Genomic DNA, 20,192 nt, shown 5'->3' on the forward strand with positions numbered 1-20,192 from the left:
CATCTCTTCAACAATGTGATATACTTTTTGTAATTTGTAGGTGTACAATCTGCGGCGCTCTGCAGCTTTCAGAGAGAAGTGAAAAAGCTTACGGCACCTGGGATTCCCAGGCGGTCTTCCATCCAGGTACTAACCAGGCCCTGCTCTGCTTAGCTTCCGAGATCAGACGAGATCGGGCGGAACCAGAGAGGTATGGCCGTAAGCTGCTTTTTATCTTTTTCCTAATCCTTTATAATGCGTCAAAAAATTATGTCACGCCTGCCGTTGGCATCTTTGTGTGGGTTAAATAAGGGTATGCAAAGAAGGCTGTGACATCCTATGGCGAAAATTGGATGGACTAGAGAAGACCCGCCCAGGAGTCCCAGCCAATCGGTGGATGGCCATTGCAGTCCCCGCCACCTCAAATGGCCTGACGATGGTATGGACGTAAGCCACCTTTCATCTTCTTCCTATTGCATCTCTTCTACAATGTGATCAACTTTTTACAATTGTGTAGGTGTACAAGCTACGGCGCTGGGCGGCTTTCAGAGAGAGAAGTGAAAAAGCTTACGGCACCTGGGATTCCCAGGCGGTCTTCCATCCAGGTACTAACCAGGCCCTGCTCTGCTTAGCTTCCGAGATCAGACGAGATCGGGCGGAACCAGAGAGGTATGGCCGTAAGCTGCTTTTTATCTTTTTCCTAATCCTTTATAATGCGTCAAAAAATTATGTCACGCCTGCCGTTGGCATCTTTGTGTGGGTTAAATAAGGGTATGCAAAGAAGGCTGTGACATCCTATGGCGAAAATTGGATGGACTAGAGAAGACCCGCCCAGGAGTCCCAGCCAATCGGTGGATGGCCATTGCAGTCCCCGCCACCTCAAATGGCCTGACGATGGTATGGACGTAAGCCACCTTTCATCTTCTTCCTATTGCATCTCTTCTACAATGTGATAAACTTTTTACAATTGTGTAGGTGTACAAGCTACGGCGCTGGGCGGCTTTCAGAGAGAGAAGTGAAAAAGCTTACGGCACCTGGGATTCCCAGGCGGTCTTCCATCCAGGTACTAACCAGGCCCTGCTCTGCTTAGGTTCCGAGATCAGACGAGATCGGGCGGAACCAGAGAGGTATGGCCGTAAGCTGCTTTTTATCTTTTTCCTAATCCTTTATAATGCGTCAAAAAATTATGTCACGCCTGCCGTTGGCATCTTTGTGTGGGTTAAATAAGGGTATGCAAAGAAGGCTGTGACATCCTATGGCGAAAATTGGATGGACTAGAGAAGACCCGCCCAGGAGTCCCAGCCAATCGGTGGATGGCCATTGCAGTCCCCGCCACCTCAAATGGCCTGATGATGGTATGGACGTAAGCCACCTTTCATCTTCTTCCTATTGCATCTCTTCTACAATGTGATAAACTTTTTACAATTGTGTAGGTGTACAATTTACGGCGCTGGGCGGCTTTCAGAGAGAGAAGTGAAAAAGCTTACGGCACCTGGGATTCCCAGGCGGTCTTCCATCCAGGTACTAACCAGGCCCTGCTCTGCTTAGCTTCCGAGATCAGACGAGATCGGGCGGAACCAGAGAGGTATGGCCGTAAGCTGCTTTTCATCTTTTTCCTAATCCTTTAAAACGTGTCAAAGATAATCAGAAGTTTCTTTTTCTAAAATTGAAGCAGTTCTTAGCATTGGCAAGAGAGGTTCCTAAAACCTGAAGGGAACTTTACTTTTCTTCACTGGTAAATCTAACATGTTTGGTTAGCACCTGTATTTCAACGGCTAAATTACAAACAATAGTATGCCAATCGTAAAATGTTGATCAACACTAATTTAGCAATCATGAAACGGAATCATTTTGGATAATATTGTCTAATTTCCTTTCATATGCAACGTTAAAACAACACTAAACATGCATCTCTTCAACAATGTGATAAACTTTTTACAATTGTGTAGGTGTACAAGCTACGGCGCTGGGCGGCTTTCAGAGAGAGAAGTGAAAAAGCTTACGGCACCTGGGATTCCCAGGCGGTCTTCCATCCAGGTACTAACCAGGCCCTGCTCTGCTTAGCTTCCGAGATCAGACGAGATCGGGCGGAACCAGAGAGGTATGGCCGTAAGCTGCTTTTTATCTTTTTCCTAATCCTTTATAATGCGTCAAAAAATTATGTCACGCCTGCCGTTGGCATCTTTGTGTGGGTTAAATAAGGGTATGCAAAGAAGGCTGTGACATCCTATGGCGAAAATTGGATGGACTAGAGAAGACCCGCCCAGGAGTCCCAGCCAATCGGTGGATGGCCATTGCAGTCCCCGCCACCTCAAATGGCCTGACGATGGTATGGACGTAAGCCACCTTTCATCTTCTTCCTATTGCATCTCTTCTACAATGTGATCAACTTTTTACAATTGTGTAGGTGTACAAGCTACGGCGCTGGGCGGCTTTCAGAGAGAGAAGTGAAAAAGCTTACGGCACCTGGGATTCCCAGGCGGTCTTCCATCCAGGTACTAACCAGGCCCTGCTCTGCTTAGCTTCCGAGATCAGACGAGATCGGGCGGAACCAGAGAGGTATGGCCGTAAGCTGCTTTTTATCTTTTTCCTAATCCTTTATAATGCGTCAAAAAATTATGTCACGCCTGCCGTTGGCATCTTTGTGTGGGTTAAATAAGGGTATGCAAAGAAGGCTGTGACATCCTATGGCGAAAATTGGATGGACTAGAGAAGACCCGCCCAGGAGTCCCAGCCAATCGGTGGATGGCCATTGCAGTCCCCGCCACCTCAAATGGCCTGACGATGGTATGGACGTAAGCCACCTTTCATCTTCTTCCTATTGCATCTCTTCTACAATGTGATCAACTTTTTACAATTGTGTAGGTGTACAAGCTACGGCGCTGGGCGGCTTTCAGAGAGAGAAGTGAAAAAGCTTACGGCACCTGGGATTCCCAGGCGGTCTTCCATCCAGGTACTAACCAGGCCCTGCTCTGCTTAGCTTCCGAGATCAGACGAGATCGGGCGGAACCAGAGAGGTATGGCCGTAAGCTGCTTTTCATCTTTTTCCTAATCCTTTAAAACGTGTCAAAGATAATCAGAAGTTTCTTTTTCTAAAATTGAAGCAGTTCTTAGCATTGGCAAGAGAGGTTCCTAAAACCTAAAGGGAACTTTACTTTTCTTCACTGGTAAATCTAACATGTTTGGTTAGCAACTGTATTTCAACGGCTAAATTACAAACAAAAGTATGCCAATTGTTAAATGTTGATCAACACTAATTTAGCAACCATGAAACGGAATCATGTTTGATAATATTGTCTAAATGCCTTTCATATCCAACGTTAAAACAACAATAAACATGCATCTCTTCAACAATGTGATATACTTTTTGTAATTTGTAGGTGTACAATCTGAGGCGCTCTGCAGCTTTCAGAGAGAAGTGAAAAAGCTTACGGCACCTGGGATTCCCAGGCGGTCTTCCATCCAGGTACTAACCAGGCCCTGCTCTGCTTAGCTTCCGAGATCAGACGAGATCGGGCGGAACCAGAGAGGTATGGCCGTAAGCTGCTTTTTATCTTTTTCCTAATCCTTTATAATGCGTCAAAAAATTATGTCACGCCTGCCGTTGGCATCTTTGTGTGGGTTAAATAAGGGTATGCAAAGAAGGCTGTGACATCCTATGGCGAAAATTGGATGGACTAGAGAAGACCCGCCCAGGAGTCCCAGCCAATCGGTGGATGGCCATTGCAGTCCCCGCCACCTCAAATGGCCTGACGATGGTATGGACGTAAGCCACCTTTCATCTTCTTCCTATTGCATCTCTTCTACAATGTGATCAACTTTTTACAATTGTGTAGGTGTACAAGCTACGGCGCTGGGCGGCTTTCAGAGAGAGAAGTGAAAAAGCTTACGGCACCTGGGATTCCCAGGCGGTCTTCCATCCAGGTACTAACCAGGCCCTGCTCTGCTTAGCTTCCGAGATCAGACGAGATCGGGCGGAACCAGAGAGGTATGGCCGTAAGCTGCTTTTCATCTTTTTCCTAATCCTTTAAAACGTGTCAAAGATAATCAGAAGTTTCTTTTTCTAAAATTGAAGCAGTTCTTAGCATTGGCAAGAGAGGTTCCTAAAACCTAAAGGGAACTTTACTTTTCTTCTTTGGTAAATCTAACATGTTTGGTTAGCACCTGTATTTCAACGGCTAAATTACAAACAAAAGTATGCCAATTGTTAAATGTTGATCAACACTAATTTAGCAACCATGAAACGGAATCATGTTTGATAATATTGTCTAAATGCCTTTCATATCCAACGTTAAAACAACAATAAACATGCATCTCTTCAACAATGTGATATACTTTTTGTAATTTGTAGGTGTACAATCTGCGGCGCTCTGCAGCTTTCAGAGAGAAGTGAAAAAGCTTACGGCACCTGGGATTCCCAGGCGGTCTTCCATCCAGGTACTAACCAGGCCCTGCTCTGCTTAGCTTCCGAGATCAGACGAGATCGGGCGGAACCAGAGAGGTATGGCCGTAAGCTGCTTTTTATCTTTTTCCTAATCCTTTATAATGCGTCAAAAAATTATGTCACGCCTGCCGTTGGCATCTTTGTGTGGGTTAAATAAGGGTATGCAAAGAAGGCTGTGACATCCTATGGCGAAAATTGGATGGACTAGAGAAGACCCGCCCAGGAGTCCCAGCCAATCGGTGGATGGCCATTGCAGTCCCCGCCACCTCAAATGGCCTGACGATGGTATGGACGTAAGCCACCTTTCATCTTCTTCCTATTGCATCTCTTCTACAATGTGATCAACTTTTTACAATTGTGTAGGTGTACAATTTACGGCGCTGGGCGGCTTTCAGAGAGAGAAGTGAAAAAGCTTACGGCACCTGGGATTCCCAGGCGGTCTTCCATCCAGGTACTAACCAGGCCCTGCTCTGCTTAGCTTCCGAGATCAGACGAGATCGGGCGGAACCAGAGAGGTATGGCCGTAAGCTGCTTTTCATCTTTTTCCTAATCCTTTAAAACGTGTCAAAGATAATCAGAAGTTTCTTTTTCTAAAATTGAAGCAGTTCTTAGCATTGGCAAGAGAGGTTCCTAAAACCTGAAGGGAACTTTACTTTTCTTCACTGGTAAATCTAACATGTTTGGTTAGCACCTGTATTTCAACGGCTAAATTACAAACAATAGTATGCCAATCGTAAAATGTTGATCAACACTAATTTAGCAATCATGAAACGGAATCATTTTGGATAATATTGTCTAATTTCCTTTCATATGCAACGTTAAAACAACACTAAACATGCATCTCTTCAACAATGTGATAAACTTTTTACAATTGTGTAGGTGTACAAGCTACGGCGCTGGGCGGCTTTCAGAGAGAGAAGTGAAAAAGCTTACGGCACCTGGGATTCCCAGGCGGTCTTCCATCCAGGTACTAACCAGGCCCTGCTCTGCTTAGCTTCCGAGATCAGACGAGATCGGGCGGAACCAGAGAGGTATGGCCGTAAGCTGCTTTTTATCTTTTTCCTAATCCTTTATAATGCGTCAAAGATAATCAGAAGAGTTTCTTTTTCTAAAATTGAAGCAGTTCTTAGGATTGGCAAGAGAGGTTTCTAAAACCTGAAGGTAACTTTACTTTTCTTCACTGGCAATTCTAACATGTTGGGTTAGCACCTGTATTTCAACGGCTAAATTACAAACAAAAGTATGCCAATTGTTAAATGTTGATCAACACTAATTTAGCAACCATGAAACGGAATCATTTTGGATAATATTGTCTAATTCCCTTTCATATCCAACGTTAAAACAACACTAAACATGCATCTCTTCAACAATGTGATATACTTTTTGTAATTTGTAGGTGTACAATCTGCGGCGCTCTGCAGCTTTCAGAGAGAAGTGAAAAAGCTTACGGCACCTGGGATTCCCAGGCGGTCTTCCATCCAGGTACTAACCAGGCCCTGCTCTGCTTAGCTTCCGAGATCAGACGAGATCGGGCGGAACCAGAGAGGTATGGCCGTAAGCTGCTTTTTATCTTTTTCCTAATCCTTTATAATGCGTCAAAAAATTATGTCACGCCTGCCGTTGGCATCTTTGTGTGGGTTAAATAAGGGTATGCAAAGAAGGCTGTGACATCCTATGGCGAAAATTGGATGGACTAGAGAAGACCCGCCCAGGAGTCCCAGCCAATCGGTGGATGGCCATTGCAGTCCCCGCCACCTCAAATGGCCTGACGATGGTATGGACGTAAGCCACCTTTCATCTTCTTCCTATTGCATCTCTTCTACAATGTGATCAACTTTTTACAATTGTGTAGGTGTACAAGCTACGGCGCTGGGCGGCTTTCAGAGAGAGAAGTGAAAAAGCTTACGGCACCTGGGATTCCCAGGCGGTCTTCCATCCAGGTACTAACCAGGCCCTGCTCTGCTTAGCTTCCGAGATCAGACGAGATCGGGCGGAACCAGAGAGGTATGGCCGTAAGCTGCTTTTCATCTTTTTCCTAATCCTTTAAAACGTGTCAAAGATAATCAGAAGTTTCTTTTTCTAAAATTGAAGCAGTTCTTAGCATTGGCAAGAGAGGTTCCTAAAACCTAAAGGGAACTTTACTTTTCTTCACTGGTAAATCTAACATGTTTGGTTAGCAACTGTATTTCAACGGCTAAATTACAAACAAAAGTATGCCAATTGTTAAATGTTGATCAACACTAATTTAGCAACCATGAAACGGAATCATGTTTGATAATATTGTCTAAATGCCTTTCATATCCAACGTTAAAACAACAATAAACATGCATCTCTTCAACAATGTGATATACTTTTTGTAATTTGTAGGTGTACAATCTGCGGCGCTCTGCAGCTTTCAGAGAGAAGTGAAAAAGCTTACGGCACCTGGGATTCCCAGGCGGTCTTCCATCCAGGTACTAACCAGGCCCTGCTCTGCTTAGCTTCCGAGATCAGACGAGATCGGGCGGAACCAGAGAGGTATGGCCGTAAGCTGCTTTTTATCTTTTTCCTAATCCTTTATAATGCGTCAAAAAATTATGTCACGCCTGCCGTTGGCATCTTTGTGTGGGTTAAATAAGGGTATGCAAAGAAGGCTGTGACATCCTATGGCGAAAATTGGATGGACTAGAGAAGACCCGCCCAGGAGTCCCAGCCAATCGGTGGATGGCCATTGCAGTCCCCGCCACCTCAAATGGCCTGACGATGGTATGGACGTAAGCCACCTTTCATCTTCTTCCTATTGCATCTCTTCTACAATGTGATCAACTTTTTACAATTGTGTAGGTGTACAAGCTACGGCGCTGGGCGGCTTTCAGAGAGAGAAGTGAAAAAGCTTACGGCACCTGGGATTCCCAGGCGGTCTTCCATCCAGGTACTAACCAGGCCCTGCTCTGCTTAGCTTCCGAGATCAGACGAGATCGGGCGGAACCAGAGAGGTATGGCCGTAAGCTGCTTTTTATCTTTTTCCTAATCCTTTATAATGCGTCAAAAAATTATGTCACGCCTGCCGTTGGCATCTTTGTGTGGGTTAAATAAGGGTATGCAAAGAAGGCTGTGACATCCTATGGCGAAAATTGGATGGACTAGAGAAGACCCGCCCAGGAGTCCCAGCCAATCGGTGGATGGCCATTGCAGTCCCCGCCACCTCAAATGGCCTGACGATGGTATGGACGTAAGCCACCTTTCATCTTCTTCCTATTGCATCTCTTCTACAATGTGATAAACTTTTTACAATTGTGTAGGTGTACAAGCTACGGCGCTGGGCGGCTTTCAGAGAGAGAAGTGAAAAAGCTTACGGCACCTGGGATTCCCAGGCGGTCTTCCATCCAGGTACTAACCAGGCCCTGCTCTGCTTAGCTTCCGAGATCAGACGAGATCGGGCGGAACCAGAGAGGTATGGCCGTAAGCTGCTTTTTATCTTTTTCCTAATCCTTTATAATGCGTCAAAAAATTATGTCACGCCTGCCGTTGGCATCTTTGTGTGGGTTAAATAAGGGTATGCAAAGAAGGCTGTGACATCCTATGGCGAAAATTGGATGGACTAGAGAAGACCCGCCCAGGAGTCCCAGCCAATCGGTGGATGGCCATTGCAGTCCCCGCCACCTCAAATGGCCTGATGATGGTATGGACGTAAGCCACCTTTCATCTTCTTCCTATTGCATCTCTTCTACAATGTGATAAACTTTTTACAATTGTGTAGGTGTACAATTTACGGCGCTGGGCGGCTTTCAGAGAGAGAAGTGAAAAAGCTTACGGCACCTGGGATTCCCAGGCGGTCTTCCATCCAGGTACTAACCAGGCCCTGCTCTGCTTAGCTTCCGAGATCAGACGAGATCGGGCGGAACCAGAGAGGTATGGCCGTAAGCTGCTTTTCATCTTTTTCCTAATCCTTTAAAACGTGTCAAAGATAATCAGAAGTTTCTTTTTCTAAAATTGAAGCAGTTCTTAGCATTGGCAAGAGAGGTTCCTAAAACCTGAAGGGAACTTTACTTTTCTTCACTGGTAAATCTAACATGTTTGGTTAGCACCTGTATTTCAACGGCTAAATTACAAACAATAGTATGCCAATCGTAAAATGTTGATCAACACTAATTTAGCAATCATGAAACGGAATCATTTTGGATAATATTGTCTAATTTCCTTTCATATGCAACGTTAAAACAACACTAAACATGCATCTCTTCAACAATGTGATAAACTTTTTACAATTGTGTAGGTGTACAAGCTACGGCGCTGGGCGGCTTTCAGAGAGAGAAGTGAAAAAGCTTACGGCACCTGGGATTCCCAGGCGGTCTTCCATCCAGGTACTAACCAGGCCCTGCTCTGCTTAGCTTCCGAGATCAGACGAGATCGGGCGGAACCAGAGAGGTATGGCCGTAAGCTGCTTTTTATCTTTTTCCTAATCCTTTATAATGCGTCAAAAAATTATGTCACGCCTGCCGTTGGCATCTTTGTGTGGGTTAAATAAGGGTATGCAAAGAAGGCTGTGACATCCTATGGCGAAAATTGGATGGACTAGAGAAGACCCGCCCAGGAGTCCCAGCCAATCGGTGGATGGCCATTGCAGTCCCCGCCACCTCAAATGGCCTGACGATGGTATGGACGTAAGCCACCTTTCATCTTCTTCCTATTGCATCTCTTCTACAATGTGATCAACTTTTTACAATTGTGTAGGTGTACAAGCTACGGCGCTGGGCGGCTTTCAGAGAGAGAAGTGAAAAAGCTTACGGCACCTGGGATTCCCAGGCGGTCTTCCATCCAGGTACTAACCAGGCCCTGCTCTGCTTAGCTTCCGAGATCAGACGAGATCGGGCGGAACCAGAGAGGTATGGCCGTAAGCTGCTTTTCATCTTTTTCCTAATCCTTTAAAACGTGTCAAAGATAATCAGAAGTTTCTTTTTCTAAAATTGAAGCAGTTCTTAGCATTGGCAAGAGAGGTTCCTAAAACCTAAAGGGAACTTTACTTTTCTTCACTGGTAAATCTAACATGTTTGGTTAGCAACTGTATTTCAACGGCTAAATTACAAACAAAAGTATGCCAATTGTTAAATGTTGATCAACACTAATTTAGCAACCATGAAACGGAATCATGTTTGATAATATTGTCTAAATGCCTTTCATATCCAACGTTAAAACAACAATAAACATGCATCTCTTCAACAATGTGATATACTTTTTGTAATTTGTAGGTGTACAATCTGAGGCGCTCTGCAGCTTTCAGAGAGAAGTGAAAAAGCTTACGGCACCTGGGATTCCCAGGCGGTCTTCCATCCAGGTACTAACCAGGCCCTGCTCTGCTTAGCTTCCGAGATCAGACGAGATCGGGCGGAACCAGAGAGGTATGGCCGTAAGCTGCTTTTTATCTTTTTCCTAATCCTTTATAATGCGTCAAAAAATTATGTCACGCCTGCCGTTGGCATCTTTGTGTGGGTTAAATAAGGGTATGCAAAGAAGGCTGTGACATCCTATGGCGAAAATTGGATGGACTAGAGAAGACCCGCCCAGGAGTCCCAGCCAATCGGTGGATGGCCATTGCAGTCCCCGCCACCTCAAATGGCCTGACGATGGTATGGACGTAAGCCACCTTTCATCTTCTTCCTATTGCATCTCTTCTACAATGTGATCAACTTTTTACAATTGTGTAGGTGTACAAGCTACGGCGCTGGGCGGCTTTCAGAGAGAGAAGTGAAAAAGCTTACGGCACCTGGGATTCCCAGGCGGTCTTCCATCCAGGTACTAACCAGGCCCTGCTCTGCTTAGCTTCCGAGATCAGACGAGATCGGGCGGAACCAGAGAGGTATGGCCGTAAGCTGCTTTTCATCTTTTTCCTAATCCTTTAAAACGTGTCAAAGATAATCAGAAGTTTCTTTTTCTAAAATTGAAGCAGTTCTTAGCATTGGCAAGAGAGGTTCCTAAAACCTAAAGGGAACTTTACTTTTCTTCTTTGGTAAATCTAACATGTTTGGTTAGCACCTGTATTTCAACGGCTAAATTACAAACAAAAGTATGCCAATTGTTAAATGTTGATCAACACTAATTTAGCAACCATGAAACGGAATCATGTTTGATAATATTGTCTAAATGCCTTTCATATCCAACGTTAAAACAACAATAAACATGCATCTCTTCAACAATGTGATATACTTTTTGTAATTTGTAGGTGTACAATCTGCGGCGCTCTGCAGCTTTCAGAGAGAAGTGAAAAAGCTTACGGCACCTGGGATTCCCAGGCGGTCTTCCATCCAGGTACTAACCAGGCCCTGCTCTGCTTAGCTTCCGAGATCAGACGAGATCGGGCGGAACCAGAGAGGTATGGCCGTAAGCTGCTTTTTATCTTTTTCCTAATCCTTTATAATGCGTCAAAAAATTATGTCACGCCTGCCGTTGGCATCTTTGTGTGGGTTAAATAAGGGTATGCAAAGAAGGCTGTGACATCCTATGGCGAAAATTGGATGGACTAGAGAAGACCCGCCCAGGAGTCCCAGCCAATCGGTGGATGGCCATTGCAGTCCCCGCCACCTCAAATGGCCTGACGATGGTATGGACGTAAGCCACCTTTCATCTTCTTCCTATTGCATCTCTTCTACAATGTGAAATACTTTTTACAATTGTGAAGGTGTACAATCTGCGGCGGTGGGCGGCTTTCGGAGAGAGAAGTGAAAAAGCTTACGGCACCTGGGATTCCCAGGCGGTCTTCCATCCAGGTACTAACCAGGCCCTGCTCTGCTTAGCTTCCGAGATCAGACGAGATCGGGCGGAACCAGAGAGGTATGGCCGTAAGCTGCTTTTTATCTTTTTCCTAATCCTTTATAATGCGTCAAAGATAATCAGAAGAGTTTCTTTTTCTAAAATTGAAGCAGTTCTTAGGATTGGCAAGAGAGGTTTCTAAAACCTGAAGGTAACTTTACTTTTCTTCACTGGCAATTCTAACATGTTGGGTTAGCACCTGTATTTCAACGGCTAAATTACAAACAAAAGTATGCCAATTGTTAAATGTTGATCAACACTAATTTAGCAACCATGAAACGGAATCATTTTGGATAATATTGTCTAATTCCCTTTCATATCCAACGTTAAAACAACACTAAACATGCATCTCTTCAACAATGTGATATACTTTTTGTAATTTGTAGGTGTACAATCTGCGGCGCTCTGCAGCTTTCAGAGAGAAGTGAAAAAGCTTACGGCACCTGGGATTCCCAGGCGGTCTTCCATCCAGGTACTAACCAGGCCCTGCTCTGCTTAGCTTCCGAGATCAGACGAGATCGGGCGGAACCAGAGAGGTATGGCCGTAAGCTGCTTTTTATCTTTTTCCTAATCCTTTATAATGCGTCAAAAAATTATGTCACGCCTGCCGTTGGCATCTTTGTGTGGGTTAAATAAGGGTATGCAAAGAAGGCTGTGACATCCTATGGCGAAAATTGGATGGACTAGAGAAGACCCGCCCAGGAGTCCCAGCCAATCGGTGGATGGCCATTGCAGTCCCCGCCACCTCAAATGGCCTGACGATGGTATGGACGTAAGCCACCTTTCATCTTCTTCCTATTGCATCTCTTCTACAATGTGATCAACTTTTTACAATTGTGTAGGTGTACAAGCTACGGCGCTGGGCGGCTTTCAGAGAGAGAAGTGAAAAAGCTTACGGCACCTGGGATTCCCAGGCGGTCTTCCATCCAGGTACTAACCAGGCCCTGCTCTGCTTAGCTTCCGAGATCAGACGAGATCGGGCGGAACCAGAGAGGTATGGCCGTAAGCTGCTTTTCATCTTTTTCCTAATCCTTTAAAACGTGTCAAAGATAATCAGAAGTTTCTTTTTCTAAAATTGAAGCAGTTCTTAGCATTGGCAAGAGAGGTTCCTAAAACCTAAAGGGAACTTTACTTTTCTTCTTTGGTAAATCTAACATGTTTGGTTAGCACCTGTATTTCAACGGCTAAATTACAAACAAAAGTATGCCAATTGTTAAATGTTGATCAACACTAATTTAGCAACCATGAAACGGAATCATGTTTGATAATATTGTCTAAATGCCTTTCATATGCAACGTTAAAACAACACTAAACATGCATCTCTTCAACAATGTGATATACTTTTTGTAATTTGTAGGTGTACAATCTGCGGCGCTCTGCAGCTTTCAGAGAGAAGTGAAAAAGCTTACGGCACCTGGGATTCCCAGGCGGTCTTCCATCCAGGTACTAACCAGGCCCTGCTCTGCTTAGCTTCCGAGATCAGACGAGATCGGGCGGAACCAGAGAGGTATGGCCGTAAGCTGCTTTTTATCTTTTTCCTAATCCTTTATAATGCGTCAAAAAATTATGTCACGCCTGCCGTTGGCATCTTTGTGTGGGTTAAATAAGGGTATGCAAAGAAGGCTGTGACATCCTATGGCGAAAATTGGATGGACTAGAGAAGACCCGCCCAGGAGTCCCAGCCAATCGGTGGATGGCCATTGCAGTCCCCGCCACCTCAAATGGCCTGACGATGGTATGGACGTAAGCCACCTTTCATCTTCTTCCTATTGCATCTCTTCTACAATGTGAAATACTTTTTACAATTGTGAAGGTGTACAATCTGCGGCGGTGGGCGGCTTTCGGAGAGAGAAGTGAAAAAGCTTACGGCACCTGGGATTCCCAGGCGGTCTTCCATCCAGGTACTAACCAGGCCCTGCTCTGCTTAGCTTCCGAGATCAGACGAGATCGGGCGGAACCAGAGAGGTATGGCCGTAAGCTGCTTTTTATCTTTTTCCTAATCCTTTATAATGCGTCAAAGATAATCAGAAGAGTTTCTTTTTCTAAAATTGAAGCAGTTCTTAGGATTGGCAAGAGAGGTTTCTAAAACCTGAAGGTAACTTTACTTTTCTTCACTGGCAATTCTAACATGTTGGGTTAGCACCTGTATTTCAACGGCTAAATTACAAACAAAAGTATGCCAATTGTTAAATGTTGATCAACACTAATTTAGCAACCATGAAACGGAATCATTTTGGATAATATTGTCTAATTCCCTTTCATATCCAACGTTAAAACAACACTAAACATGCATCTCTTCAACAATGTGATATACTTTTTGTAATTTGTAGGTGTACAATCTGCGGCGCTCTGCAGCTTTCAGAGAGAAGTGAAAAAGCTTACGGCACCTGGGATTCCCAGGCGGTCTTCCATCCAGGTACTAACCAGGCCCTGCTCTGCTTAGCTTCCGAGATCAGACGAGATCGGGCGGAACCAGAGAGGTATGGCCGTAAGCTGCTTTTTATCTTTTTCCTAATCCTTTATAATGCGTCAAAAAATAATGTCACGCCTGCCGTTGGCATCTTTGTGTGGGTTAAATAAGGGTATGCAAAGAAGGCTGTGACATCCTATGGCGAAAATTGGATGGACTAGAGAAGACCCGCCCAGGAGTCCCAGCCAATCGGTGGATGGCCATTGCAGTCCCCGCCACCTCAAATGGCCTGACGATGGTATGGACGTAAGCCACCTTTCATCTTCTTCCTATTGCATCTCTTCTACAATGTGATCAACTTTTTACAATTGTGTAGGTGTACAAGCTACGGCGCTGGGCGGCTTTCAGAGAGAGAAGTGAAAAAGCTTACGGCACCTGGGATTCCCAGGCGGTCTTCCATCCAGGTACTAACCAGGCCCTGCTCTGCTTAGCTTCCGAGATCAGACGAGATCGGGCGGAACCAGAGAGGTATGGCCGTAAGCTGCTTTTCATCTTTTTCCTAATCCTTTAAAACGTGTCAAAGATAATCAGAAGTTTCTTTTTCTAAAATTGAAGCAGTTCTTAGCATTGGCAAGAGAGGTTCCTAAAACCTAAAGGGAACTTTACTTTTCTTCACTGGTAAATCTAACATGTTTGGTTAGCAACTGTATTTCAACGGCTAAATTACAAACAAAAGTATGCCAATTGTTAAATGTTGATCAACACTAATTTAGCAACCATGAAACGGAATCATGTTTGATAATATTGTCTAAATGCCTTTCATATCCAACGTTAAAACAACAATAAACATGCATCTCTTCAACAATGTGATATACTTTTTGTAATTTGTAGGTGTACAATCTGCGGCGCTCTGCAGCTTTCAGAGAGAAGTGAAAAAGCTTACGGCACCTGGGATTCCCAGGCGGTCTTCCATCCAGGTACTAACCAGGCCCTGCTCTGCTTAGCTTCCGAGATCAGACGAGATCGGGCGGAACCAGAGAGGTATGGCCGTAAGCTGCTTTTTATCTTTTTCCTAATCCTTTATAATGCGTCAAAAAATTATGTCACGCCTGCCGTTGGCATCTTTGTGTGGGTTAAATAAGGGTATGCAAAGAAGGCTGTGACATCCTATGGCGAAAATTGGATGGACTAGAGAAGACCCGCCCAGGAGTCCCAGCCAATCGGTGGATGGCCATTGCAGTCCCCGCCACCTCAAATGGCCTGACGATGGTATGGACGTAAGCCACCTTTCATCTTCTTCCTATTGCATCTCTTCTACAATGTGATCAACTTTTTACAATTGTGTAGGTGTACAAGCTACGGCGCTGGGCGGCTTTCAGAGAGAGAAGTGAAAAAGCTTACGGCACCTGGGATTCCCAGGCGGTCTTCCATCCAGGTACTAACCAGGCCCTGCTCTGCTTAGCTTCCGAGATCAGACGAGATCGGGCGGAACCAGAGAGGTATGGCCGTAAGCTGCTTTTTATCTTTTTCCTAATCCTTTATAATGCGTCAAAAAATTATGTCACGCCTGCCGTTGGCATCTTTGTGTGGGTTAAATAAGGGTATGCAAAGAAGGCTGTGACATCCTATGGCGAAAATTGGATGGACTAGAGAAGACCCGCCCAGGAGTCCCAGCCAATCGGTGGATGGCCATTGCAGTCCCCGCCACCTCAAATGGCCTGACGATGGTATGGACGTAAGCCACCTTTCATCTTCTTCCTATTGCATCTCTTCTACAATGTGATAAACTTTTTACAATTGTGTAGGTGTACAAGCTACGGCGCTGGGCGGCTTTCAGAGAGAGAAGTGAAAAAGCTTACGGCACCTGGGATTCCCAGGCGGTCTTCCATCCAGGTACTAACCAGGCCCTGCTCTGCTTAGCTTCCGAGATCAGACGAGATCGGGCGGAACCAGAGAGGTATGGCCGTAAGCTGCTTTTTATCTTTTTCCTAATCCTTTATAATGCGTCAAAAAATTATGTCACGCCTGCCGTTGGCATCTTTGTGTGGGTTAAATAAGGGTATGCAAAGAAGGCTGTGACATCCTATGGCGAAAATTGGATGGACTAGAGAAGACCCGCCCAGGAGTCCCAGCCAATCGGTGGATGGCCATTGCAGTCCCCGCCACCTCAAATGGCCTGATGATGGTATGGACGTAAGCCACCTTTCATCTTCTTCCTATTGCATCTCTTCTACAATGTGATAAACTTTTTACAATTGTGTAGGTGTACAATTTACGGCGCTGGGCGGCTTTCAGAGAGAGAAGTGAAAAAGCTTACGGCACCTGGGATTCCCAGGCGGTCTTCCATCCAGGTACTAACCAGGCCCTGCTCTGCTTAGCTTCCGAGATCAGACGAGATCGGGCGGAACCAGAGAGGTATGGCCGTAAGCTGCTTTTCATCTTTTTCCTAATCCTTTAAAACGTGTCAAAGATAATCAGAAGTTTCTTTTTCTAAAATTGAAGCAGTTCTTAGCATTGGCAAGAGAGGTTCCTAAAACCTGAAGGGAACTTTACTTTTCTTCACTGGTAAATCTAACATGTTTGGTTAGCACCTGTATTTCAACGGCTAAATTACAAACAATAGTATGCCAATCGTAAAATGTTGATCAACACTAATTTAGCAATCATGAAACGGAATCATTTTGGATAATATTGTCTAATTTCCTTTCATATGCAACGTTAAAACAACACTAAACATGCATCTCTTCAACAATGTGATAAACTTTTTACAATTGTGTAGGTGTACAAGCTACGGCGCTGGGCGGCTTTCAGAGAGAGAAGTGAAAAAGCTTACGGCACCTGGGATTCCCAGGCGGTCTTCCATCCAGGTACTAACCAGGCCCTGCTCTGCTTAGCTTCCGAGATCAGACGAGATCGGGCGGAACCAGAGAGGTATGGCCGTAAGCTGCTTTTTATCTTTTTCCTAATCCTTTATAATGCGTCAAAAAATTATGTCACGCCTGCCGTTGGCATCTTTGTGTGGGTTAAATAAGGGTATGCAAAGAAGGCTGTGACATCCTATGGCGAAAATTGGATGGACTAGAGAAGACCCGCCCAGGAGTCCCAGCCAATCGGTGGATGGCCATTGCAGTCCCCGCCACCTCAAATGGCCTGACGATGGTATGGACGTAAGCCACCTTTCATCTTCTTCCTATTGCATCTCTTCTACAATGTGATCAACTTTTTACAATTGTGTAGGTGTACAAGCTACGGCGCTGGGCGGCTTTCAGAGAGAGAAGTGAAAAAGCTTACGGCACCTGGGATTCCCAGGCGGTCTTCCATCCAGGTACTAACCAGGCCCTGCTCTGCTTAGCTTCCGAGATCAGACGAGATCGGGCGGAACCAGAGAGGTATGGCCGTAAGCTGCTTTTTATCTTTTTCCTAATCCTTTATAATGCGTCAAAAAATTATGTCACGCCTGCCGTTGGCATCTTTGTGTGGGTTAAATAAGGGTATGCAAAGAAGGCTGTGACATCCTATGGCGAAAATTGGATGGACTAGAGAAGACCCGCCCAGGAGTCCCAGCCAATCGGTGGATGGCCATTGCAGTCCCCGCCACCTCAAATGGCCTGACGATGGTATGGACGTAAGCCACCTTTCATCTTCTTCCTATTGCATCTCTTCTACAATGTGATCAACTTTTTACAATTGTGTAGGTGTACAAGCTACGGCGCTGGGCGGCTTTCAGAGAGAGAAGTGAAAAAGCTTACGGCACCTGGGATTCCCAGGCGGTCTTCCATCCAGGTACTAACCAGGCCCTGCTCTGCTTAGCTTCCGAGATCAGACGAGATCGGGCGGAACCAGAGAGGTTTTGCCGTAAGCTGCTTTTCATCTTTTTCCTAATCCTTTAAAACGTGTCAAAGATAATCAGAAGTTTCTTTTTCTAAAATTGAAGCAGTTCTTAGCATTGGCAAGAGAGGTTCCTAAAACCTAAAGGGAACTTTACTTTTCTTCACTGGTAAATCTAACATGTTTGGTTAGCAACTGTATTTCAACGGCTAAATTACAAACAAAAGTATGCCAATTGTTAAATGTTGATCAACACTAATTTAGCAACCATGAAACGGAATCATGTTTGATAATATTGTCTAAATGCCTTTCATATCCAACGTTAAAACAACAATAAACATGCATCTCTTCAACAATGTGATATACTTTTTGTAATTTGTAGGTGTACAATCTGCGGCGCTCTGCAGCTTTCAGAGAGAAGTGAAAAAGCTTACGGCACCTGGGATTCCCAGGCGGTCTTCCATCCAGGTACTAACCAGGCCCTGCTCTGCTTAGCTTCCGAGATCAGACGAGATCGGGCGGAACCAGAGAGGTATGGCCGTAAGCTGCTTTTTATCTTTTTCCTAATCCTTTATAATGCGTCAAAAAATTATGTCACGCCTGCCGTTGGCATCTTTGTGTGGGTTAAATAAGGGTATGCAAAGAAGGCTGTGACATCCTATGGCGAAAATTGGATGGACTAGAGAAGACCCGCCCAGGAGTCCCAGCCAATCGGTGGATGGCCATTGCAGTCCCCGCCACCTCAAATGGCCTGACGATGGTATGGACGTAAGCCACCTTTCATCTTCTTCCTATTGCATCTCTTCTACAATGTGATCAACTTTTTACAATTGTGTAGGTGTACAAGCTACGGCGCTGGGCGGCTTTCAGAGAGAGAAGTGAAAAAGCTTACGGCACCTGGGATTCCCAGGCGGTCTTCCATCCAGGTACTAACCAGGCCCTGCTCTGCTTAGCTTCCGAGATCAGACGAGATCGGGCGGAACCAGAGAGGTATGGCCGTAAGCTGCTTTTCATCTTTTTCCTAATCCTTTAAAACGTGTCAAAGATAATCAGAAGTTTCTTTTTCTAAAATTGAAGCAGTTCTTAGCATTGGCAAGAGAGGTTCCTAAAACCTAAAGGGAACTTTACTTTTCTTCTTTGGTAAATCTAACATGTTTGGTTAGCACCTGTATTTCAACGGCTAAATTACAAACAAAAGTATGCCAATTGTTAAATGTTGATCAACACTAATTTAGCAACCATGAAACGGAATCATGTTTGATAATATTGTCTAAATGCCTTTCATATCCAACGTTAAAACAACAATAAACATGCATCTCTTCAACAATGTGATATACTTTTTGTAATTTGTAGGTGTACAATCTGCGGCGCTCTGCAGCTTTCAGAGAGAAGTGAAAAAGCTTACGGCACCTGGGATTCCCAGGCGGTCTTCCATCCAGGTACTAACCAGGCCCTGCTCTGCTTAGCTTCCGAGATCAGACGAGATCGGGCGGAACCAGAGAGGTATGGCCGTAAGCTGCTTTTTATCTTTTTCCTAATCCTTTATAATGCGTCAAAAAATTATGTCACGCCTGCCGTTGGCATCTTTGTGTGGGTTAAATAAGGGTATGCAAAGAAGGCTGTGACATCCTATGGCGAAAATTGGATGGACTAGAGAAGACCCGCCCAGGAGTCCCAGCCAATCGGTGGATGGCCATTGCAGTCCCCGCCACCTCAAATGGCCTGACGATGGTATGGACGTAAGCCACCTTTCATCTTCTTCCTATTGCATCTCTTCTACAATGTGAAATACTTTTTACAATTGTGAAGGTGTACAATCTGCGGCGGTGGGCGGCTTTCGGAGAGAGAAGTGAAAAAGCTTACGGCACCTGGGATTCCCAGGCGGTCTTCCATCCAGGTACTAACCAGGCCCTGCTCTGCTTAGCTTCCGAGATCAGACGAGATCGGGCGGAACCAGAGAGGTATGGCCGTAAGCTGCTTTTTATCTTTTTCCTAATCCTTTATAATGCGTCAAAGATAATCAGAAGAGTTTCTTTTTCTAAAATTGAAGCAGTTCTTAGGATTGGCAAGAGAGGTTTCTAAAACCTGAAGGTAACTTTACTTTTCTTCACTGGCAATTCTAACATGTTGGGTTAGCACCTGTATTTCAACGGCTAAATTACAAACAAAAGTATGCCAATTGTTAAATGTTGATCAACACTAATTTAGCAACCATGAAACGGAATCATTTTGGATAATATTGTCTAATTCCCTTTCATATCCAACGTTAAAACAACACTAAACATGCATCTCTTCAACAATGTGATATACTTTTTGTAATTTGTAGGTGTACAATCTGCGGCGCTCTGCAGCTTTCAGAGAGAGAAGTGAAAAAGCTTACGGCACCTGGGATTCCCAGGCGGTCTTCCATCCAGGTACTAACCAGGCCCTGCTCTGCTTAGCTTCCGAGATCAGACGAGATCGGGCGGAACCAGAGAGGTATGGCCGTAAGCTGCTTTTCATCTTTTTCCTAATCCTTTAAAACGTGTCAAAGATAATCAGAAGTTTCTTTTTCTAAAATTGAAGCAGTTCTTAGCATTGGCAAGAGAGGTTCCTAAAACCTAAAGGGAACTTTACTTTTCTTCTTTGGTAAATCTAACATGTTTGGTTAGCACCTGTATTTCAACGGCTAAATTACAAACAAAAGTATGCCAATTGTTAAATGTTGATCAACACTAATTTAGCAACCATGAAACGGAATCATGT

At 44.7% G+C, this 20,192-nt stretch overlaps 42 non-coding genes across 42 annotated transcripts; all 42 read right to left on the reverse strand.

Annotated features, from left to right (window-relative positions):
* Positions 1 to 85: 85 nt before the first annotated feature.
* Positions 86 to 204, reverse strand: LOC134111064 (5S ribosomal RNA). The gene has a single exon (XR_009944447.1). It is a non-coding gene; the product is annotated as a 5S ribosomal RNA (ribosomal RNA).
* A 339-nt stretch (positions 205 to 543) lies between these two features.
* Positions 544 to 662, reverse strand: LOC134111075 (5S ribosomal RNA). Its single transcript, XR_009944458.1, has one exon. It is a non-coding gene; the product is annotated as a 5S ribosomal RNA (ribosomal RNA).
* Positions 663 to 1,001: 339 nt separating this feature from the next.
* On the reverse strand, positions 1,002 to 1,120 carry LOC134111399 (5S ribosomal RNA). The gene has a single exon (XR_009944782.1). It is a non-coding gene; the product is annotated as a 5S ribosomal RNA (ribosomal RNA).
* A 339-nt stretch (positions 1,121 to 1,459) lies between these two features.
* On the reverse strand, positions 1,460 to 1,578 carry LOC134111086 (5S ribosomal RNA). The gene has a single exon (XR_009944469.1). It is a non-coding gene; the product is annotated as a 5S ribosomal RNA (ribosomal RNA).
* Positions 1,579 to 1,975: 397 nt separating this feature from the next.
* On the reverse strand, positions 1,976 to 2,094 carry LOC134111097 (5S ribosomal RNA). Its single transcript, XR_009944480.1, has one exon. It is a non-coding gene; the product is annotated as a 5S ribosomal RNA (ribosomal RNA).
* A 339-nt stretch (positions 2,095 to 2,433) lies between these two features.
* LOC134111108 (5S ribosomal RNA) lies at positions 2,434 to 2,552 on the reverse strand. The gene has a single exon (XR_009944491.1). It is a non-coding gene; the product is annotated as a 5S ribosomal RNA (ribosomal RNA).
* Positions 2,553 to 2,891: 339 nt separating this feature from the next.
* On the reverse strand, positions 2,892 to 3,010 carry LOC134111119 (5S ribosomal RNA). Its single transcript, XR_009944502.1, has one exon. It is a non-coding gene; the product is annotated as a 5S ribosomal RNA (ribosomal RNA).
* Positions 3,011 to 3,404: 394 nt separating this feature from the next.
* LOC134111130 (5S ribosomal RNA) lies at positions 3,405 to 3,523 on the reverse strand. Its single transcript, XR_009944513.1, has one exon. It is a non-coding gene; the product is annotated as a 5S ribosomal RNA (ribosomal RNA).
* A 339-nt stretch (positions 3,524 to 3,862) lies between these two features.
* LOC134111141 (5S ribosomal RNA) lies at positions 3,863 to 3,981 on the reverse strand. Its single transcript, XR_009944524.1, has one exon. It is a non-coding gene; the product is annotated as a 5S ribosomal RNA (ribosomal RNA).
* Positions 3,982 to 4,375: 394 nt separating this feature from the next.
* On the reverse strand, positions 4,376 to 4,494 carry LOC134111152 (5S ribosomal RNA). Its single transcript, XR_009944535.1, has one exon. It is a non-coding gene; the product is annotated as a 5S ribosomal RNA (ribosomal RNA).
* Positions 4,495 to 4,833: 339 nt separating this feature from the next.
* LOC134111163 (5S ribosomal RNA) lies at positions 4,834 to 4,952 on the reverse strand. Its single transcript, XR_009944546.1, has one exon. It is a non-coding gene; the product is annotated as a 5S ribosomal RNA (ribosomal RNA).
* Positions 4,953 to 5,349: 397 nt separating this feature from the next.
* LOC134111175 (5S ribosomal RNA) lies at positions 5,350 to 5,468 on the reverse strand. The gene has a single exon (XR_009944558.1). It is a non-coding gene; the product is annotated as a 5S ribosomal RNA (ribosomal RNA).
* A 396-nt stretch (positions 5,469 to 5,864) lies between these two features.
* On the reverse strand, positions 5,865 to 5,983 carry LOC134111187 (5S ribosomal RNA). The gene has a single exon (XR_009944569.1). It is a non-coding gene; the product is annotated as a 5S ribosomal RNA (ribosomal RNA).
* A 339-nt stretch (positions 5,984 to 6,322) lies between these two features.
* LOC134111198 (5S ribosomal RNA) lies at positions 6,323 to 6,441 on the reverse strand. Its single transcript, XR_009944580.1, has one exon. It is a non-coding gene; the product is annotated as a 5S ribosomal RNA (ribosomal RNA).
* Positions 6,442 to 6,835: 394 nt separating this feature from the next.
* LOC134111208 (5S ribosomal RNA) lies at positions 6,836 to 6,954 on the reverse strand. The gene has a single exon (XR_009944590.1). It is a non-coding gene; the product is annotated as a 5S ribosomal RNA (ribosomal RNA).
* Positions 6,955 to 7,293: 339 nt separating this feature from the next.
* LOC134111219 (5S ribosomal RNA) lies at positions 7,294 to 7,412 on the reverse strand. The gene has a single exon (XR_009944601.1). It is a non-coding gene; the product is annotated as a 5S ribosomal RNA (ribosomal RNA).
* A 339-nt stretch (positions 7,413 to 7,751) lies between these two features.
* LOC134111230 (5S ribosomal RNA) lies at positions 7,752 to 7,870 on the reverse strand. Its single transcript, XR_009944613.1, has one exon. It is a non-coding gene; the product is annotated as a 5S ribosomal RNA (ribosomal RNA).
* A 339-nt stretch (positions 7,871 to 8,209) lies between these two features.
* On the reverse strand, positions 8,210 to 8,328 carry LOC134111241 (5S ribosomal RNA). The gene has a single exon (XR_009944624.1). It is a non-coding gene; the product is annotated as a 5S ribosomal RNA (ribosomal RNA).
* Positions 8,329 to 8,725: 397 nt separating this feature from the next.
* On the reverse strand, positions 8,726 to 8,844 carry LOC134111252 (5S ribosomal RNA). The gene has a single exon (XR_009944635.1). It is a non-coding gene; the product is annotated as a 5S ribosomal RNA (ribosomal RNA).
* Positions 8,845 to 9,183: 339 nt separating this feature from the next.
* On the reverse strand, positions 9,184 to 9,302 carry LOC134111263 (5S ribosomal RNA). Its single transcript, XR_009944646.1, has one exon. It is a non-coding gene; the product is annotated as a 5S ribosomal RNA (ribosomal RNA).
* Positions 9,303 to 9,696: 394 nt separating this feature from the next.
* On the reverse strand, positions 9,697 to 9,815 carry LOC134111274 (5S ribosomal RNA). The gene has a single exon (XR_009944657.1). It is a non-coding gene; the product is annotated as a 5S ribosomal RNA (ribosomal RNA).
* Positions 9,816 to 10,154: 339 nt separating this feature from the next.
* On the reverse strand, positions 10,155 to 10,273 carry LOC134111286 (5S ribosomal RNA). The gene has a single exon (XR_009944669.1). It is a non-coding gene; the product is annotated as a 5S ribosomal RNA (ribosomal RNA).
* Positions 10,274 to 10,667: 394 nt separating this feature from the next.
* Positions 10,668 to 10,786, reverse strand: LOC134111297 (5S ribosomal RNA). Its single transcript, XR_009944680.1, has one exon. It is a non-coding gene; the product is annotated as a 5S ribosomal RNA (ribosomal RNA).
* Positions 10,787 to 11,125: 339 nt separating this feature from the next.
* Positions 11,126 to 11,244, reverse strand: LOC134111308 (5S ribosomal RNA). Its single transcript, XR_009944691.1, has one exon. It is a non-coding gene; the product is annotated as a 5S ribosomal RNA (ribosomal RNA).
* A 396-nt stretch (positions 11,245 to 11,640) lies between these two features.
* On the reverse strand, positions 11,641 to 11,759 carry LOC134111319 (5S ribosomal RNA). Its single transcript, XR_009944702.1, has one exon. It is a non-coding gene; the product is annotated as a 5S ribosomal RNA (ribosomal RNA).
* Positions 11,760 to 12,098: 339 nt separating this feature from the next.
* LOC134111330 (5S ribosomal RNA) lies at positions 12,099 to 12,217 on the reverse strand. The gene has a single exon (XR_009944713.1). It is a non-coding gene; the product is annotated as a 5S ribosomal RNA (ribosomal RNA).
* Positions 12,218 to 12,611: 394 nt separating this feature from the next.
* Positions 12,612 to 12,730, reverse strand: LOC134111341 (5S ribosomal RNA). Its single transcript, XR_009944724.1, has one exon. It is a non-coding gene; the product is annotated as a 5S ribosomal RNA (ribosomal RNA).
* Positions 12,731 to 13,069: 339 nt separating this feature from the next.
* Positions 13,070 to 13,188, reverse strand: LOC134111352 (5S ribosomal RNA). The gene has a single exon (XR_009944735.1). It is a non-coding gene; the product is annotated as a 5S ribosomal RNA (ribosomal RNA).
* Positions 13,189 to 13,584: 396 nt separating this feature from the next.
* Positions 13,585 to 13,703, reverse strand: LOC134111363 (5S ribosomal RNA). The gene has a single exon (XR_009944746.1). It is a non-coding gene; the product is annotated as a 5S ribosomal RNA (ribosomal RNA).
* Positions 13,704 to 14,042: 339 nt separating this feature from the next.
* On the reverse strand, positions 14,043 to 14,161 carry LOC134111374 (5S ribosomal RNA). Its single transcript, XR_009944757.1, has one exon. It is a non-coding gene; the product is annotated as a 5S ribosomal RNA (ribosomal RNA).
* A 394-nt stretch (positions 14,162 to 14,555) lies between these two features.
* LOC134111385 (5S ribosomal RNA) lies at positions 14,556 to 14,674 on the reverse strand. Its single transcript, XR_009944768.1, has one exon. It is a non-coding gene; the product is annotated as a 5S ribosomal RNA (ribosomal RNA).
* Positions 14,675 to 15,013: 339 nt separating this feature from the next.
* LOC134111397 (5S ribosomal RNA) lies at positions 15,014 to 15,132 on the reverse strand. Its single transcript, XR_009944780.1, has one exon. It is a non-coding gene; the product is annotated as a 5S ribosomal RNA (ribosomal RNA).
* A 339-nt stretch (positions 15,133 to 15,471) lies between these two features.
* On the reverse strand, positions 15,472 to 15,590 carry LOC134111408 (5S ribosomal RNA). Its single transcript, XR_009944791.1, has one exon. It is a non-coding gene; the product is annotated as a 5S ribosomal RNA (ribosomal RNA).
* A 339-nt stretch (positions 15,591 to 15,929) lies between these two features.
* LOC134111419 (5S ribosomal RNA) lies at positions 15,930 to 16,048 on the reverse strand. Its single transcript, XR_009944802.1, has one exon. It is a non-coding gene; the product is annotated as a 5S ribosomal RNA (ribosomal RNA).
* A 397-nt stretch (positions 16,049 to 16,445) lies between these two features.
* On the reverse strand, positions 16,446 to 16,564 carry LOC134111430 (5S ribosomal RNA). The gene has a single exon (XR_009944813.1). It is a non-coding gene; the product is annotated as a 5S ribosomal RNA (ribosomal RNA).
* Positions 16,565 to 16,903: 339 nt separating this feature from the next.
* On the reverse strand, positions 16,904 to 17,022 carry LOC134111441 (5S ribosomal RNA). Its single transcript, XR_009944824.1, has one exon. It is a non-coding gene; the product is annotated as a 5S ribosomal RNA (ribosomal RNA).
* Positions 17,023 to 17,361: 339 nt separating this feature from the next.
* On the reverse strand, positions 17,362 to 17,480 carry LOC134111392 (5S ribosomal RNA). The gene has a single exon (XR_009944775.1). It is a non-coding gene; the product is annotated as a 5S ribosomal RNA (ribosomal RNA).
* Positions 17,481 to 17,874: 394 nt separating this feature from the next.
* On the reverse strand, positions 17,875 to 17,993 carry LOC134111452 (5S ribosomal RNA). The gene has a single exon (XR_009944827.1). It is a non-coding gene; the product is annotated as a 5S ribosomal RNA (ribosomal RNA).
* Positions 17,994 to 18,332: 339 nt separating this feature from the next.
* On the reverse strand, positions 18,333 to 18,451 carry LOC134111463 (5S ribosomal RNA). Its single transcript, XR_009944828.1, has one exon. It is a non-coding gene; the product is annotated as a 5S ribosomal RNA (ribosomal RNA).
* A 394-nt stretch (positions 18,452 to 18,845) lies between these two features.
* LOC134111474 (5S ribosomal RNA) lies at positions 18,846 to 18,964 on the reverse strand. The gene has a single exon (XR_009944829.1). It is a non-coding gene; the product is annotated as a 5S ribosomal RNA (ribosomal RNA).
* A 339-nt stretch (positions 18,965 to 19,303) lies between these two features.
* On the reverse strand, positions 19,304 to 19,422 carry LOC134111485 (5S ribosomal RNA). The gene has a single exon (XR_009944831.1). It is a non-coding gene; the product is annotated as a 5S ribosomal RNA (ribosomal RNA).
* Positions 19,423 to 19,820: 398 nt separating this feature from the next.
* On the reverse strand, positions 19,821 to 19,939 carry LOC134111494 (5S ribosomal RNA). Its single transcript, XR_009944840.1, has one exon. It is a non-coding gene; the product is annotated as a 5S ribosomal RNA (ribosomal RNA).
* Between the last annotated feature and the right edge of the window lie 253 nt (positions 19,940 to 20,192).

Source organism: Pungitius pungitius, unplaced genomic scaffold (genome assembly GCF_949316345.1).
Source record: "Pungitius pungitius unplaced genomic scaffold, fPunPun2.1 scaffold_29, whole genome shotgun sequence".
Taxonomy (NCBI): Eukaryota; Metazoa; Chordata; class Actinopteri; order Perciformes; family Gasterosteidae; genus Pungitius; species Pungitius pungitius.